Raw genomic sequence first — 16,990 nt, forward strand, 5'->3', positions numbered from 1 at the left:
ACTGCGGTCGACAAAAAGTGAATTATTCAATTTTAGTATAATTGGGCTGCTGACAGCGATAATTATCGTCTCACTTTGTGCCCCCTTGGCCACTTAACGTTTTTGCACAGGTGGTCTTCGCGTGCCTGCCAATGCCTAACTTTAAGAAAACCGTACAGCTCAATTTTGAACACCCTGCATTGCTAAGGGTGTCGACCAATGGCAAACGCTTAGGAACGGAAAGCTTTGTGGGTTCGGCCCCTCCTCTGTACTTCGAAATTGCGTGCTCATCAATTGCGCTCTGTTTACGCCACGTTGCTCTTTCATTCCCTACAAAAACAATATTGCTACTTAAAATGCGTTGACAAAATGCGCATGTCATTTGCATGGCCCCATGCGTCTTAGTACGAACAAGCGCGCCGTACTCTCGCCTGGAATGCTATTCGCCCGAAGCAGCGAGCTTCGCTTCGCCCCTTCGAAGACTGAAGGGCCTACGCGTCGCAAAAGTTGCGCGATCCCAGCCGGCAGCGCTTGCCTCCGGTAGCTGCGACTCGGTGGCGCTGGCGTGCCGGTTTCAGAGGGGGCGGCGCTTGCAAAGCCCCAACGATTGACGCTCCGGTGGCCGCGTGGAGCGGCGGTTAGTCGGTGGCTGGCCGGCACGACGACAGCTCCGCGGTCTCGACTGCTCTCGTTTAAACCAGGCGGCTTTTCAAGCGAGACCACATGCTCCGGCTGGTGCGCAACCAACGAGCGTCGCTTTGCGTTCATATAATCGGCAGACACTGGAAGCACGCTTCCTACATGGCAGACAGCGGCTCACGAAACCATTCACTCTTATTTTTCTTGAAGTAATCATTTCTTTTCGTTTTAGAACTGAACCTGCCGAAATTATTTTCATTCGGCAAGAAGAGAGTACTTATTCTAGCTAACGTACGGACTTTGATCGCATTATCGTGGGAAGAAAAAAAAGAAACAGACTTCCTGTTTGGCCGAAGTCAAAAGAGACTCGTACTTTGCTCTACGTACTCCATCGACGTGCGCGAAATCGTCTAGCGCCCTGGTGCACAACACACGACGTCGATCGGGGTGCTTAGTGTGGAGTGAATCGTTCCGGTAAGTTGCTTCGTGTAATCCTTTGTTTTTCTGTCTACTATTAGCCGAAATAGATTTGACACTGCTTCCTTACGTGCAGCGCATTCACTGATTTCTGTTGTTGTCCGATTAGCGTTCAAGGTATCATCACTCCAGCTACCTTCTAAGGTGTAGTGAATGAAGTTCGCACGATTCGCGTTTGTTATATCAGCTCAAAACGTGTCTTTATGTTCGCTTTCGCTGATCAACCAGATCTCCTCTTAGAACATATTTATGACAGCCGGGGAAGGACAATATCGAACATACACATATCTTTCATGCTACCTTAAGATAGCATTTGGGTATCTCGTACCTTTATCATACCTTTGTCGACACGTGTATCACTATCTCCATTTTCGATACATTGGCGAAGTAGCATGTATCTTAAGATACCAAGATATACTTGTATATCCACCAAGACATCCAGAGTCACTGAAGCAAGCAATAGACTTCAGTTAAAGTTGATTCCAAGAGATGACACATTGATGCTATCTCATTTTTAAAATAACCAAACACGATAAAATTCGATGCTGTGTGGCACAAGTATTAAAAAATAAAAAATTACCATAAACCTTTTTAATTATAATTACTAGTTGGACTCTTGCAACTGCTGAATGTAAGTCAAGCCAGTGCTCCTAGCATACGTTCTTGGTAACACCTTTGTACACAAAGCCATTTTTAAGAAATACGTTCGGAACACGTGCCCTAAGATACACAGCTGTTGGTGCTAGCAGTTAAATGATTTAAATAAATTCTGGAAGGTTACGTGCGAAAACCAAGATATGATTATGAGTCACGCTGTAATAGAAGACTCAGGACTATTTCTGAACAGCTGGGTTTCTTTATGATGAGCGCCCGGTGCATGGCAGAGGGACATTTTTGCATTTCGCCGCCGCCGAATTGCGGCCGCCGCGGCTGAGATTTGATCGCGGGCCCTCGGGCTTAGTAGCGCAACGCCTGAGACACCTATGCACCCACGGCGGGTCAGCTAACACTCGTACATGCATTTTGTACAGTGCGGGAAGCGTGTCATCTGGAACAGCATTGCACATCGCTTCGGATTTTCGTTACCTTGATTACAGTTTACGAAATGCTGACTCAGTCACTGATTACTTGTACGTTACTTTCCGCCGAAATTTTATCGCACAAATACGGTAAATACAACTAGGTATCCCGGTTTTCTCAGTGCGCCCTCTGCAGCCGTTCACACGTTCCTTATATTCCCTCCCAATTGCTCGCAATAAATTTTGTTGGTCATCTTTCCTCGTTTTCTACTAAATACATTGGCAGCGGCAACGAACACGCTTGATTTGTTCGACGGAGGGAGAGGCAGTGTTGTAACATGCGAAACCGTGCGCAAAAAAAAAAATTGTTGTCAATTAAAGCCGCGATGTTCCCGCCTGTGTTCTCTTTGAAGCATATCGCTTCATTGATATTGGGGCTCGGAGGAGGTGTTCGCGCTATTAGCCATGAAGAGGTAAAGAAATCAGTGGTCATCGCTGTCAGGGCTTCGCAGCGTCCGTTACATTTGTGGGCCTACACCTGCTGCAGCGTTAAGGCGAGGAGACAAACGCCCAGAGCACTGGTTGTCCTGTTTGCACATTCGCATCGGCGAGGCTTCTGCGGGACACGGCCGTTTTCGTTTTACTTTATTTCCCTCTAAATTCGAGTGCTCAAAGGCTGTGCTAGCTGTTAAGGTTTCCCTTGTCAACAAAGTAATCGGTTACACGCAGTTGGCCCATGGAAAAGTAATTGAATCACAGCGAACGTCATCGAGTAAGCAAAAATCGTGCTGCCAGATTCATTCAGTCATCCTATTCTCGCGAAGTCAGTGTTGCCGCCCTCAAAGCGGCATCTGGACTGCAAACTTTACCCCTCCGCGGACGCATAGCAACACTTTGTCTATTCCATAAGCTTTACTATTCATTACTTAATAGGGCCCCTTACATCACTCCGCGCGCACAAATATCTCGTCGCATTGGTCACCAACTGCAAGTTTCCCGTACGCGTGTGAGAACTGTTAATTTTTCAGCATCTTTTTTTCCTCGTGCAGTGAAAGAATTGAACGACCTTCCTCACAATATCGTCGCTTTCACCTGCCCATCATCTTTTTCTGTCAATATGGCTGAGTACATGTTGTCGAAAATTTTAGTGTTTTATTGCTTTTTTATCTACATCAGCCCCTTATGTAATGCCCCCTAGTGGGGTCTTTAAGCTAAATAAGGGAAGTGAAATTAAATGAAATATCCGAATATTTACAATGCTCTAAAATGTAATTGATAATAAGTAATTAATTACGTGTAATTCGTTACGTACAAGTCTGGTTCGAAGTCAACTGACCTGAAAGACAGCATATGTCAGATTATTCAATGATATCCGCACAAAATTTGGTTAACGGTTGGCCAATGGGTGTGATTTGGATAACGTGAGACAAAGGAACATGGCTGCTAGCCAAAATTAGCAAATAGCGTCAGAAGCGTGTCAGAATAGCGTGTATTCAACGAAACTACGAGCCTACTTTTGCTCAACGTTTGCTCTAGTTCTTGCTATTTAAAACGCCGGTTCATTTACATTTTTCTATCTTAAAAAAAATCGGTGCTTTAGTCAGGCCAGGTTAGATTACGTCAGGTAATAAAAAACACCTCTTTATTTTCCTCTATGTGGGTTCTTTCACTTGATAATAAAACATGTTAAATGTTTCTGCGCTATTTCCTTACGCTACGGACAAACAGCCATCGCCGCATTCCTCCCGATAATACCCAGTCCAGATAATCAGCTGCCCTTATACATATTTACACAGTAGGGCTCAGCGCTTTCAGGTATCATGACCTTTCGCTTTTAATTTCGTGATTCATTGTTCAATACAGTTCCATAGCTGCGCACTTCTCAATCACCCCTATGTATTTAAACTATGCTATTTTACCACCTTGGTTTTACACCCTGTCCTCTGTCACTATCCACTCATCCTTGAACGTAACACTTACTGGTTAAGTTGCGCGGCAGACTCGCAAATTTTTGTGCTCTGCGCTCAAGTTTTTCGAAAGCAGTCCACATTTTTACATATTTTTCCAGGGGTATCCCACACGAATGCGAAAGATGAGTTTGTAATCAAAATAAGCGCGGCCGCCGAAATAACCCGGACCGTTTGCGAGTATACTTTCTGGAAGTTTCTGCGGGAGAGCTGAGCGTGGCTAACGAAAGTAAGCATGCTTTCCTAAGCGGAACATTACCTGTTTTTACTTGATCTACCGTTTCTCTGTCTGAAAGGTGCGAAGTCAAATTAAGGTGCTCCATTTGCAAGAGCAACATCAGCGGAGCGTACTACACCTAGAACGTTAACATTCCCTTAATGGCCAATCCATTATGCCGCTGTCATGATGATGACAATTGGTAATGAGCTTCTAGTTTGAAAGAGCTATGGTCTTGGGCTGCTGAGCACGAGGTCGCGGGATAGAATCCCGGCCGCGGCGGCCACTGTTCAATGGGGGCGAAATCCGAAAAAACCCGTGTACTTAGATTTAGGTGCACGTTAAGGAACCCCAGGTGGTCGAAATTTCCGGATTCCTCCACTATGGCATGCCTGATAATCATAAAGTGGTTTTGGCACGTGAAAGTGCGTTATCTAATCTCGTTTGAAAGAGGTTGGTGGTATGTGCCGCCAAGGTCGCTTTTTGAACGTTCTGGCATTTCTACTCCTTTAAGTACCTTGATAACCTACGCTAAACTTGCCATTGTTTACTGACGTATGAAAACAAAAGGTGCATTGCGCGATGCGTTGGTTTAAACATTGTAGATCGCGCGTCACGTATTCATTGCGTAATATGTTGATTAGGCACTCAAACTTCAGTGAGGGACAACAAATTCAAACGCACTTTACGGTGCCTTCGGGAAAAGCTTTATTTAGCGTACTACAAACGCGTTGTGAACATATTCGCGGATCGTCACTTTTAAAAATTCCTCAGCAGAATTTACAGGCGCGATTTCGTCCTGCGTTGTCAGATATTATGATAGTGTTTTGTCCGTCCTCTGCGTCTGACAATGCTACTTTTTAGCAGAGTCCTTCAATACTCACCATCTGGTCATGCAATTTCTACGTGACGCTGTGGGAGAGCTTAATATAGCGCCCGCGGTGGACACACCGCGGCGCTGGAGCAAGTATATAGAACGTGGACTGGAGCAGACGCCGACCAGACGCCACAGACGTTCTGTGCCGACGCTCGCTATTGCGCAAGGCTCGACCAGTCTGCCTGTATCGGCGTGTGAATATTGTCGACGCAACGTGCAAATCGCCGCGCTGTTTCTGCGCAGCGTTGAGAAACTCAAACGAGAACAATTCGGAAACAGATCGACCCTTTGTTTCATATCCAGGTTCAACGTACTGCTTTCGTAACAGCGCCTTATTTCTGCCGTTAGAATTGTACACTGGGACTACTCCATCGTTAGAAACCGACCACAGAGCAAGTTCACATCGCTCTTTCATGTAATTCCTCGTAAAAAAAAAAACTGCATTTCAAACTAACAAAGCTAAGCAACTGCTTAACGACGTTATCTAAGTGAAATACCAAAATTATTCACTAATACCCTGCCTAACTATGATAACTAAGCAAATGAAGTTACCCTACTGACTAATCAACTAATAGCTAAAACACTGAACTAGCTAAACAAATATAACTGACTTATCCAATTAATTTGACAAACTACAAATAGAGGCATCCGAAGGTAACAGTTTGTGCATGGAAGGCTACTAGGGTGCTGGGGGGTGACGTCAATCAAAAAAACGGTCCATGATAGAATGCGTGACTGAACGAGGACGTAGAAAGAAATAGACACACGGAGACAGCGCTACTTTCACCTATATATAGATTTTATTTTCGGGCTCATCGATGAATATATACCGAACGAGCGCAAACAAACGGGACAACGAAAAAGAAAATTCAAAGGCGCATGTTGATGAACCGTATACGTGTCAAAGGCATTACAGAATATTACTGATTACTAGAATGTTCTTGCTCTTACATGAAGACTAATTAGACGTTGGGTGTAACACTCTGAAACTGGACAGCACGTTATGACGGACAGTGCCGTGTTTAATTTAAACACAAACACATCGCGCAATAAATTATTTTGCCAAAAGTTCCCGTTGCGTGTTCACCCTACAAACGTGCTGAAATAAATGTGGGAGAGGCGCCTTTCTTCTTCAAAGATTTGCATGATCGCGCAGCCCGGCCGTCTGGCGCGGCAGATTGTTCACCTTCTACTTACGCCAGCACCTCTGGTGCCACCTTCTGTCCCTAATGAAACTTCCGGGGAAGTTTGATGACCACATTAAAAGTATTGAAGGACCCTGGTTATGGCTTGTTTTCTAAAGAATACAGCTTAGTAACAAAATACCCATAAGTATGGCCCAACGCCCCGCGCAAGATATGCCTGAGTGCCATAGAATAAAAAAAAGCCGCAGTTTGCCCGAAAGGCGAAGCATCGATTGCGATAGTAAATTAGCAAGACTACAAGCTGCCAGGATAGCAGTTTTATCGGCAGTATAAACTTAGACACATTCGCTTACTAACTGAATCAGCAAGCATGGTGTCAGCGCGCACAAGCAAGCATGACAACATCACACTCGATCAGCGCGGACACTCGCTGTCAAAACGCTGGTGATTGAAAGTGCGGCAGCAGCGAGCGAAGTGACCTTCGAACTGTCCATCGCTTCAACGCAAGAGCATCGAGAACACAGTGCGCACAAACGTATGAGCCGTGTGCAGATCCCTTTCAAGATACGGCGCACGTGACCGTGCGAAGTACGCAGTTGTTGGTGGAGTCGAAGTCACCCCCCGCCCCCATCCCTCCCGCTCTGCCGCCCTGCTTTCCTTCAAACATGGCGCGTGACATTGAGCCGCGATCGTCAGCTTCCCTTGCGTCCTTTCCCTCGCACATACAGGATACGACGCGCGGCGATAGTGTTATCGGGTTTGGACTTCTTGCGGAACATCACGGCGAAGCGAAAAATGCGCCTCGAGTGTCCACGTAATTTCTATCGCAATAATAAATCTACAAACAGTCACAGGGGCAATGATTACCACAATATTGTTTTCTTACACGAAAGCCATAAAATTAGTGGTTGGGCGTAACACTCTCAAACTGCACAGCATCATCACGGACGGCGTAGTGACTGGCTTTGGAGTATTTTGGACTTCTGGGGTTTGTTAGCATCCACGCGAAGTATGCAGACTGGAAAGCAAAACCCGCGCAACCACGGCCTGTATTCCCAAAATAAACTCTTACGTTGGAATTCTTATTAACAAGAAATTCCAGTTAATCCTGACGCTGGACATATGGTTAGCGAAGGCTTCCGGCAAATCGCAAAGAGCACTTACTAAAGAAATATCCCGTGAATTCGGCCCGCTATTTCTTCGTGTGAGTGCCGTCAGCACAATTTGAGTACCAAGAAAAAGACAGACAGACAGACTATACGAATTTGATATTTCTGACCGAGCGGTATGCTTGTTGGCAATGCGTATTCATGGTTGGCGCTACTGGAAAAGCATAGAGCTCAGCTCTTAAGCACCCGTTCCTGCGGCGATCGTCTGCGTCGGCGGCGGCGTAGCCGATCGAACGACGCAGAACGAGTAGCGAAATATGAAAGAGTGAACGCGGAGAGGGAGACTAAAGACGCGAGGCGCGATCGGCGGCGGCCCATGAGGGCGGCCCCTTCGGTGGATGGATGGATGGATAAAACTTTATTGAATCTATTTGAATGTGGTTGGGCTCCTAGACGTCCGGGAGCCCCCTGGCCGACATCTCTAGCCAAGCACGGTCCACCAGCCAGAGCTGGTCATCCGAGCAAATGGCCCGAAGAGCGGCCTCCCACGAGGAAAAGGAAGGGTTGGGAATAGGCTCCACCGCCATGGGCGTGGGGCAGCTCCACAGGCAGTGGAAAAGATCTGCCCGGGGCGTTCGGCAGGTGGTACATTGTGGATTATGGAGACCAGGGTGAAATAAATGTGCCAGATAGGGAGAAATACATGCTTTGGTCTGGATCTGGCGCCAGATTGAACTCTGATGGGCGGTAAGGGAATGGTGAGGGGGAGGTAAATCACGCCTGCCATCCCTGTAATACGTGGTAATCTGGTGGTAGGTGCAGATCCCCTCTCCTGGCTTTTCCATGGGGTTGGGTGAGTGGTCGTCCAGCGTCCGGAGGGAAAGACCCCGGACATGCGCATTAACGCGCTCGTTCCCGGGGACACACTCATGCCCAGGTACCCACGTTATAGTCACATGGTGGGGAAGCGAAGGAATGTTTCGCAACATGTGTGTGACCGTCTTAGGTGCTACGCCTTGAAGGAAGTAACGGTATGCACTTTGGCAATCGGTGCAGATTTCTGCAATGGTAGAATCCCCAGCCGCATGCGCCACTGCTAGGGCTAATGCGACCCCCTCAGCCACATCGGTGCGCGCTGTTTTAATCGAGGCAGAGATGTTAATGCGTCCATCCTCCGTCATGGCAGCGGCCGTTACCGTTCCTTTGAGCGGACCGACCGCGGCGTCGACGTAAAGGACGTCTTCGCGATCTTGGTAACGTCGGGTGTAGTAATCAGCCCGCGCCTTACGTCGACCCGGATAGCGGTGCGAATTCATGTTTCGTGGCAACGGTTTGAGTTGCATGTTAGCTGCGAGTCTTACAGGAATGGGGAACCACGGCTCTTCCTTCGGGATCGTGCCGCTTGGCTCACACCCCAGAGTTCGGAGTAGGTTTCGCCCAGTGGGTGTTCGGGTGAGGCGTGGAAGCTGATTACTCCTCTGTGCCTCTATGATTTCCTGGACGGTATTATAGAGACCAGTCTGTAGGAGGCGGGTAGTGCTAGCGCGCATCGGCAGCCTCAGTGCGGTCTTAACTGCCCGTATGATTAGACGATTAGCCTGATCCATTTGTTTTTGAGTGAGGTGGTGATACGGGAGGTGGTAGGCAAGGCGACTGACCACTAAAGCTTCAATCATTTGCATGGTGTGCTTTTCAGACAGGCCGTGATTGCGTGACGCAATCCGGCGAACCAGTCCTGAGATTTGTTTTATTTGTTTATCGAGGAGGTTCAGTGTAAAACCCGCATCTAGGTTAGATTGGATATGCAGACCAAGGATCCTGATTCTATGTACCTTAGGCTCTTGTTGACCGTGTATGAACAGGTGTACGCCTGGGTCGCCTTTGTGGGGTTTAATAGGGAGCAATTAGGACATTTCTGGCGAGCAGAAGAGCCCCATTATGCAAACATGCCGTTCGATAACGTTGATAGCTGTTTGTAGGACATCTTGGGCCTCCCCAATAGAGCCTTGTGACACCCATAGAGTCATATCATCAGCATAGAAAGCGTGGTGCAATTTAGTGATACCTGCGAGCTCTCTGGGGAGTGGGGCCATGGCTACGTTAAATAATAGTGGTGATAGGACTGCTCCCTGGGGTGTGCCCCTGTTTGGGAGGACAAAGGCGGCCGATGTGAGTGGACCTAATCTAATCTCAGCGGTACGATTTTCCAAAAAAAACTTTGACATAATGCCAGATCCTACGGCCGCAACCTGTGGTGGCAAGGGTCCTGAGGATATCGTCGTGTCCTACATTGTCAAAGGCCTTTTGTATGTTTAATGCTAGGATGGCTCTGGTGCGGGCTGTCCGTCGTTTGGGATTTAATAAGGTCTCTTTAATATGCAAGAGGACATCCTGCGCCGATAGGTTGGGGCGGAAGCCAAACTGAGTGTTGGGGAAGAAATGCTTAGCTTCTAAGTGCGGTTGTTGTCGCCGGACAATCACGTGCTCAAAAAGTTTGCCTACACAACTCGTGAACGAGATAGGTCGTAAATTCTGAAGCATTAAGGATTTATTCTGTTTCGGAATAAGGTGTGCGCGCGGGAAACTGGTATCATGCGGACTTGCTCCACCGCTCGATGCGTACTCGTATCAGGTCTCAGCTGGACCACTCGTTTCGTACTATCATCTGCTCGCGTCAGCTCTCGCTTGTTTGGATTTTCACGGTTTGCGATTGTTTTGTAATCTCATCGATTGCGCGATGCGAATTTTATGGTACTTGCTGGAAACCACACGGCACCAGCGATTACACTGGAACCTTCGATGCGTCATGCATAAAAGCTGACGCTCTTGGCCCACAGATCCGATTTTCGATTATTGCCGACTCTACTACAAGTTTCCCTCAAATTGTTTGCCTCAATATATCGGCAAATGAAGAGAGAGAGAGAGAAATTTATTTACAGAAAGGCAGAGAGGTCGGCCTGAGCTATAACTTGCTCTGGCCTGCTACTCTACTCTGGGGAAAAGGGACGGGGAGGGAAAGGGCTGATGAATGATGATGGTATAAGGAAGAGATGCGTATATACAAATTCACAGAGTTGTGGTATCTCTAAAGGCGTGCGTCCGGCAAATGAAAACTCGTATAGAGCTGCACTCAAATTTTGTATTAGTGAGTGTCGTGATGGTCGGTCAATTCTTTATAGTTTTTCTTACTTTGCTGTGTGCACACTGAAGGCTACTAATCACAGATAATTACTAGTCATGTCCTGCTTAATTACAAGCAAGAATCTGCAACCTTACTATGTAGAGTGCTCCCAATTCCAAGCTTTAAGTAAAAAACACCAATATAAATGCCTGTGAAACTTTGCTGTAATGGCTGAAACAATAATTTACGCCTGTAGATGACCTCGATATAAGTAGCTACATTTGGTACGCTGCAATTCTTTTTACGACAAAAAAAGAACAAAAACAGCCGGTAACGACGTTTCTAAACTAATTCCGAGCATGACAAAGGTGCACCATGTGCCGACACGGCATATACAAAACAAAAAAAAGAACAGAAATAATAAACAAGCTACATATTCTGGAATGTGTAATGTTCCTGGCGGCCCGTTATGCTGTGAAATAAAGGGTCACTTACTGTAACTTTTCGAATCAGTAGTTAAACATGATTTTGTGGTTGTGATGGCATTGATAATGCCGAAACTAAGACGAAGTGGAGCTACTTTGTTTTATCTCCGTCCCTCTTGAATCCTTGCATCGAACAGAAAAAAAGAAGAAGCAGTATGCTGATTCACACTAGCTTTGTATTCTTGCATACCATAGAGAGGTTCTGATACTTGTTTCTGCATAACGCCCTACCCGGTCACGGCACTTTTATTTTCGTCGCAGTCTGATGAAAGTGCTCATTTCACCAAGAGTATGGCGTGGTCCGGGCCGTGCAGTTGATTCTTTCCTGGGGTTTTACGACTAGAGTCAACGTCACGAACTGCGAGATGGCCGTATCGCAAGGGTCAGACATAATTTAGACAGCTTCCCTTTTTTGTTGTTGCCGCCGACGCAGACAGTAATTTGACCTGCGCTTTCGTTATCAGCAGCAGAGCGTTCAAGTCACTGCGGGGCGTGCAGCATATGTCAAGAATGTGTAAGCATTCAGCCATGCCGCCCATGCCCTGAAAACTATGGTCATGGACCACCTGACTTCTCGAGAGCGGCCTTATATTCCGCGCTGAATTACCATTTTGTGGGGCTCAACGTTTGTCAGTAGACGCGCTGACAGGTTCCATTTTTCCTTCTCTATTTAGGGGTCAGCACCGATATACAGAAGGTTACTAACCCGAACCACTGAGTGATGGTGTAAGCGGGTAAGTGTGGCAGTGGACGTCGTCAGAAAATAAAGAACTGCATCGTCACTCGACTGAGTGAAAGAAACGACTAGAGTATAAGACACGGACAAATGAAAACCCACAAAAAGAAAAAGAAAGCAGGAGAAGTCAAAGCTGCAAAAAGAAAGAAAGAAAGAGAACAGTTGCTTGAATGTCCTCTTGCAATTTTATTACCCCGGCGCAACCGCGCTTCGATAAGTAAGAGCCCTGTGCCCTGACGTTACGTCGGGACGGTGCGCGCGAGGGTGATTTCGTAACCTTAGTTACCCTCCCATCCATTATGAAATCGTCATTGACTCCGGTGACTCCAATTCGTTCGTCCGGCTTGTGGGTGATTCGCATTAAGTGACCGCTGAGAGAGCTTGACATTGAGACACATCGAGCGAACCACTTGCGCTTGACACTGGGGCGCGGATAAATTACGAACTCGCTCCCGATTGCGCAGTCGTGGCTTTTTTTTTTTTTTTTTTTTGCATGCAAATGGGATGGTAAAGGACGCCAGAGGTACTTCCTTCTGCTCTCGCTGGGCTCGTTACGAAGTACGCGTACCCAAAACACGTTGGCGCTTCTCGCGTCCGTGCAAACGTAAGAGCGATTGCGTTATTAGCATAAACGTCGAGGAAAGTGGAAAAGAGGAAACGTCCACAGAGGGCGGGCGCTGTTTCGCTTTGTATCTTCTGCACTCGGCCGTACAGGAACTAAACGAGAGGAAGCGAAAACACATAATTCATGCCTGTCTTTGAGCTCGTATAATCCTCGGAGTAATAGAGCGTCCATCGGTTGTTTCACAAACAAGGTTACAGCGCAAATTTTCCGCTGATCCTTTGATCTTGGCCCCGTGCGTCGAGTTTCAAGAGATCGTTATCGCCGCCTAACGAAAGAAAAGTAACGACAGGCAGCCGCCAGAGCGGCATTGCGGGAAATGAACCAGAAGCAGGACAGACGAGCGGGCTTTTAGTACGTTCTTTCGGTGGCCTTTTCGATTCGGGTGATATCTTGTTTCCAGTGGAAGCTAAAGCAACGTGATTTGACTGCCCCAGTGCGCGAAGACAAGAGATAGATTCGTACCTCTCTAATAATGCTTTTCTCTTAGGGCATCAACGAACGAATTGGCGTGTATGATAATGCGCGTACAAGAGCTTAAGCCGAGAGTTGCAATGGCCAAGCGCTCAAATTTACGGCCTCGCCCGCGCAAGCCGCCTCACATTTCATTCATCGCAGTGCTCTTTATCAGTATTTGGCTATCATTCGAAAATGGTAAGTAGTGGATACAGAGCTACTGGCTCAAGACGTTTTACTCCTCAATGCCCCATTTATTTCGGAGCCGAAGTACGTAAATAAATAAATAAATAAATAAATAAATAAATAAATAAATAAATAAATAAATAAATAAACAAATAAATAAATAAATATCCTTCGTGGTTTAGCAGGCGTTTGCTCCACATGTACAGAATGTTGCACATCAGTCGGCACCTGAGCAAGCAAGTGTATACGAAGCTGACAATGTGGTCCGCCAGCGACTCTGAGCTAGAGACTCAGTCGGCCTGCCTTGCAGTCAACCAGCGAGCGTTCTAAGAATCCAATAAAAGGAACCGCGATACCATCTAAACGGTGCTTCTCAATGTCGAGAAGTCGCGGTTTCGCGGTGTTGGCAGTGTGGTTCTTCTTCGATCAGCGTTTAAAGTTTATGTCACTTAAGGAATGCCTTATTATTTTTTAGACTGGTGTTTATTTTCACAAGATTCCCGAATTTGGTTTAGCCAGCTCAACTGCTGGTAAAAATGCTGAATTTTTTTAAAATTCTTTGTCGTTCGAAAATTTATTCAGAAAGTAAAAACACATTCTGAATCCGTAGCCAGATTTTATTAGTAGCTCCAATGAGTAATTATTAGACAAAAGCAATGCAAGTCATTGGACATATAATGACAATATGGACATCAACAAATGTAATAATCAAAATAAGCAAGTGCCATAGCCAAGTGCAGCATCGAGGTATTCTAACACACAGCGGCGCATAGACACGTAATTAGTAACAGGAATATAATAATATTAAGCTCAAAAAGGAGAGTCTTAATTAAGAATTAAGATTCAGCCATATCCTCATGCAAGGCTTACTCTGTTCATAATTCTGGGTCCAGTAGTTATAGCCAGAAGTACGATCCTGACATACGCATCAACATGAAAAGTGGAACAAAATTGTGGCGGGTAGTGTTTGTGGTCATATGGGATGAACAAGAAATTAGGCGTACGTGAAAATGGTTATGAATCCTATGGCACGACTAACAGTTATAACACTTTTTAACACATGCAATAAAAAACGAGTAGTAGTATTTCTACGCTCTAAAATATAGTTGCTCTAAGCAATTGGCTGGATTTATTCAGGCTAAGGTGCTGGTTGTGCTTGCAGCCCATGAAAAACGTATATATATATATATATATATATATATATATATATATATATATATATATATATATATATATATATATATATATATATATATATATATATATATAGTTCAAAGAAGAAAGGCACGTAGAAAAAAATAACAACAGGACGTTACTGAGGTTTTGGCCAGGGTCTGGCCTTCATCAAGAGGGTGATTGCAGGCACACAGAGTTCAATTTATACATTTTGCTCCGTAACAATAGAAAGGAACAAGTGAGAGTGAACAAAACCTTGAACACAAACTTGCCAAACTTGCGCGTGTACAGACAGCAGCATTAGAAAAAAAGAAAAAAAAATGCGTATAGTTTTTGACAACCACCCTTATATTTAGTAGCGTCATGAATACCAACACGTGCATTGGCTCATGTCAAAGTCAACGAAAACAACCGTGACTGCAAACTTCTACGAAGACACAGTGGTGCCATAGCAGGAGTGGGCGTGTTCACAGTGCACGGTGCAGGAAGTCTTCGAGCATTCCGCGTCATCTTTCTATCGCTGGGAAACGCAAGTTCAGGGAGACAAGTTCTCATCATCCGCGTCGTCGCTTCTACCACTGCTCGTGTCCGTTATTTGTTACTTACTCGTACCTTAAATACTGCATGGGATGTACAAGTCGTCATCTTCACTTAGACCACTGTCATCACTCACTTTCCGACATTAGACATGCCTGAGTAGTATCCTCGTTATCCTCATTTGAATGTCTACGCACCACCACCAGTGCGCACACGAGCTCGTTATTTGGTTTGTTATACGGCAAATGATGACAAAGGAAAGCAGGGAGATAGCCTAGGCAGTAGCAGAGAGTGAAATGGTTATTATCGCCGGTGACTCAAATCTGGCTAGGCGCTCAGAAGCAATTGCGGAGGGGGTGAAAGGCGAAAGAAGAGTGGCGGTAGGGACATTTCTAGTGGGGGCATTGGGCGCTGTCATGGAGCGAGCAAATGCAAAGCTCGCGGGAAGTGCCCAAACACGCAACCTTGTTGTAGTAGCAGGTGGGCTAAATGACGTGTTCAACAGAAAATGGACAGGGCAAGCACAGCGCCTGGCGAAGGGGGTGGACGACTTGCGCGAGCTGGTGCCCTTAGGTGCACACCGTGGTGTGCACGGTGCCAGAGGTGCCTTTCAGGGACATTAACGTACAAAGAGCCGCAGTGGCTGTGGCTGCTAATGAGGCTATATAGACAATAAGCCGAGAAAAAGGTTTCGAGGTTGCAGAAGTAAACGGGAAAGTGAGAAGGTGTGGTGGTTTCGAACGAGACGGGATCTACTACAATCACAGGTTTGGACGGGAAGTGGGCTGGTGGCTAGCTGGTCGCGCGGTCGCTTTTTGTGGGGCCCACAGGCGCTCAGGAGGCCAGTGTAGGTAGTAATGAAGAAGGTCCCTTAGGGGCATCTCAGAATGGCATCGCCGTCAATAACAGGAAATTGAGGAAAACAAGAAAGAGAGAACGCCATGGAATAGGCTACATAAACATGCAGGGCGGCAGAAGAACAAAAAGTGGGTAGAGATTGAGGAGCAGTCAAACAGACAACAAATAGGAGTGTATGCGATTACAAAAATGCACCTTGGGGACTCGAAAGAGCTGCCAGTGATCGATAATTATGTTTGGGAACGGTGCAGCAGAACTAAATCGGAAAGAAAGGGAGGGGGAGTAGTTACGCTCATGTAACAGGGAGCGAAAGGAAAAGGGGTAAACTCAAAATGTCAAGAGCATCATTGGTTATCATGTACAATCAGTGGTAAAAAAACCTGGCTGGTCGTAACGTATTTTTGGACAGGAAATATTAGCAGCCAGAAGAATCAAAAGTTGGTGGAATGTCTTAATGCCGATTTTATGGGTTCAGGAAATGGTGCCGAAATTATCCCATTAGGTAATATCAATGGCCACATAGAGGCTCTAGATGGCTATACCGACAACAATGGGAAGTTAATGCCAGATCTTTGTGAGCAACATAACCTCATTATCGTGAATACTAGGCCTACGTGTGAGGGGCAGACCACGTGGCAAGTGGAAAGCCGGCAGTCGACCGTTGAGTGATGTCTGATAACAGAAGGAATTCATGATATGCTGAGAAAAATTATCATTGACGACGAAGGGTATAGCAGCCTAGGGAGTGAACGAAAACGCATCATTTTGAAAGTGGGATATGTAGTTGGGAAAGAGAACAAGGAGCGCAAAATGGCCAGGCCAAATTTGAACGCTGAGCAAATAACAAATATAGTCACAAGAGTCGAGGAAGAACATGGCAAATGGCGAAGCCAAGAGTGGGAATATAGTGAGTTTCAAAGTGTGATATAGCATTGAAGGGGAGGGGATGAGGAGTGAGAAGAAAGTTGATATCAACAAGGGACTGAGACAAGGGGTGCCCTTAATTCCACTGCTGTTTATGATGTACATGGCGAAGATGCAAAGGGCGCTAGAGGAAAGTAATATCGGGCTTAATCTCTCATACAAACACGAGGGTACATTAATTGAACAGCAGCTTCCAGGTTTATTCCAGATTATTCCAGTTCCAGATTCCAGGTATGGACGACTTTTTGATGTAAGCTGAAAACCAAAGTGATATTCAACATCTGACTAATATCTGTGGACAGGAAAGCGAGAATTTAGGCCTGAATTTTAGCGTTAAATAAACAGGTATTATGGTATTCAATGAAAACAGCGAACAGACACTCAAAATACAGGGCCAGAAAATGCCTCGTGTAAGCGAACATAGATACCTTGGTATATGGATAAACGCAGGCTATAGATA

General features: G+C 46.0%; 1 protein-coding gene across 1 annotated transcript in view; it reads left to right on the forward strand.

Moving 5' to 3' along the window:
- The first annotated feature begins 637 nt into the window (after window positions 1-637).
- The window catches only part of LOC142573044 (calcitonin gene-related peptide type 1 receptor-like), a 198,325-nt gene continuing 181,972 nt past the window's right edge, over window positions 638-16,990 (forward strand). Inside the window, exon 1 of the mRNA XM_075682543.1 lies at window positions 638-1,092. The gene's annotated coding sequence lies outside the window, so the exon portion shown is untranslated. The remainder of the gene's footprint in view (window positions 1,093-16,990) is intronic.

This window comes from Dermacentor variabilis, chromosome 2 (genome assembly GCF_050947875.1).
Source record: "Dermacentor variabilis isolate Ectoservices chromosome 2, ASM5094787v1, whole genome shotgun sequence".
In the NCBI taxonomy this organism is placed as follows: domain Eukaryota; kingdom Metazoa; phylum Arthropoda; class Arachnida; order Ixodida; family Ixodidae; genus Dermacentor; species Dermacentor variabilis.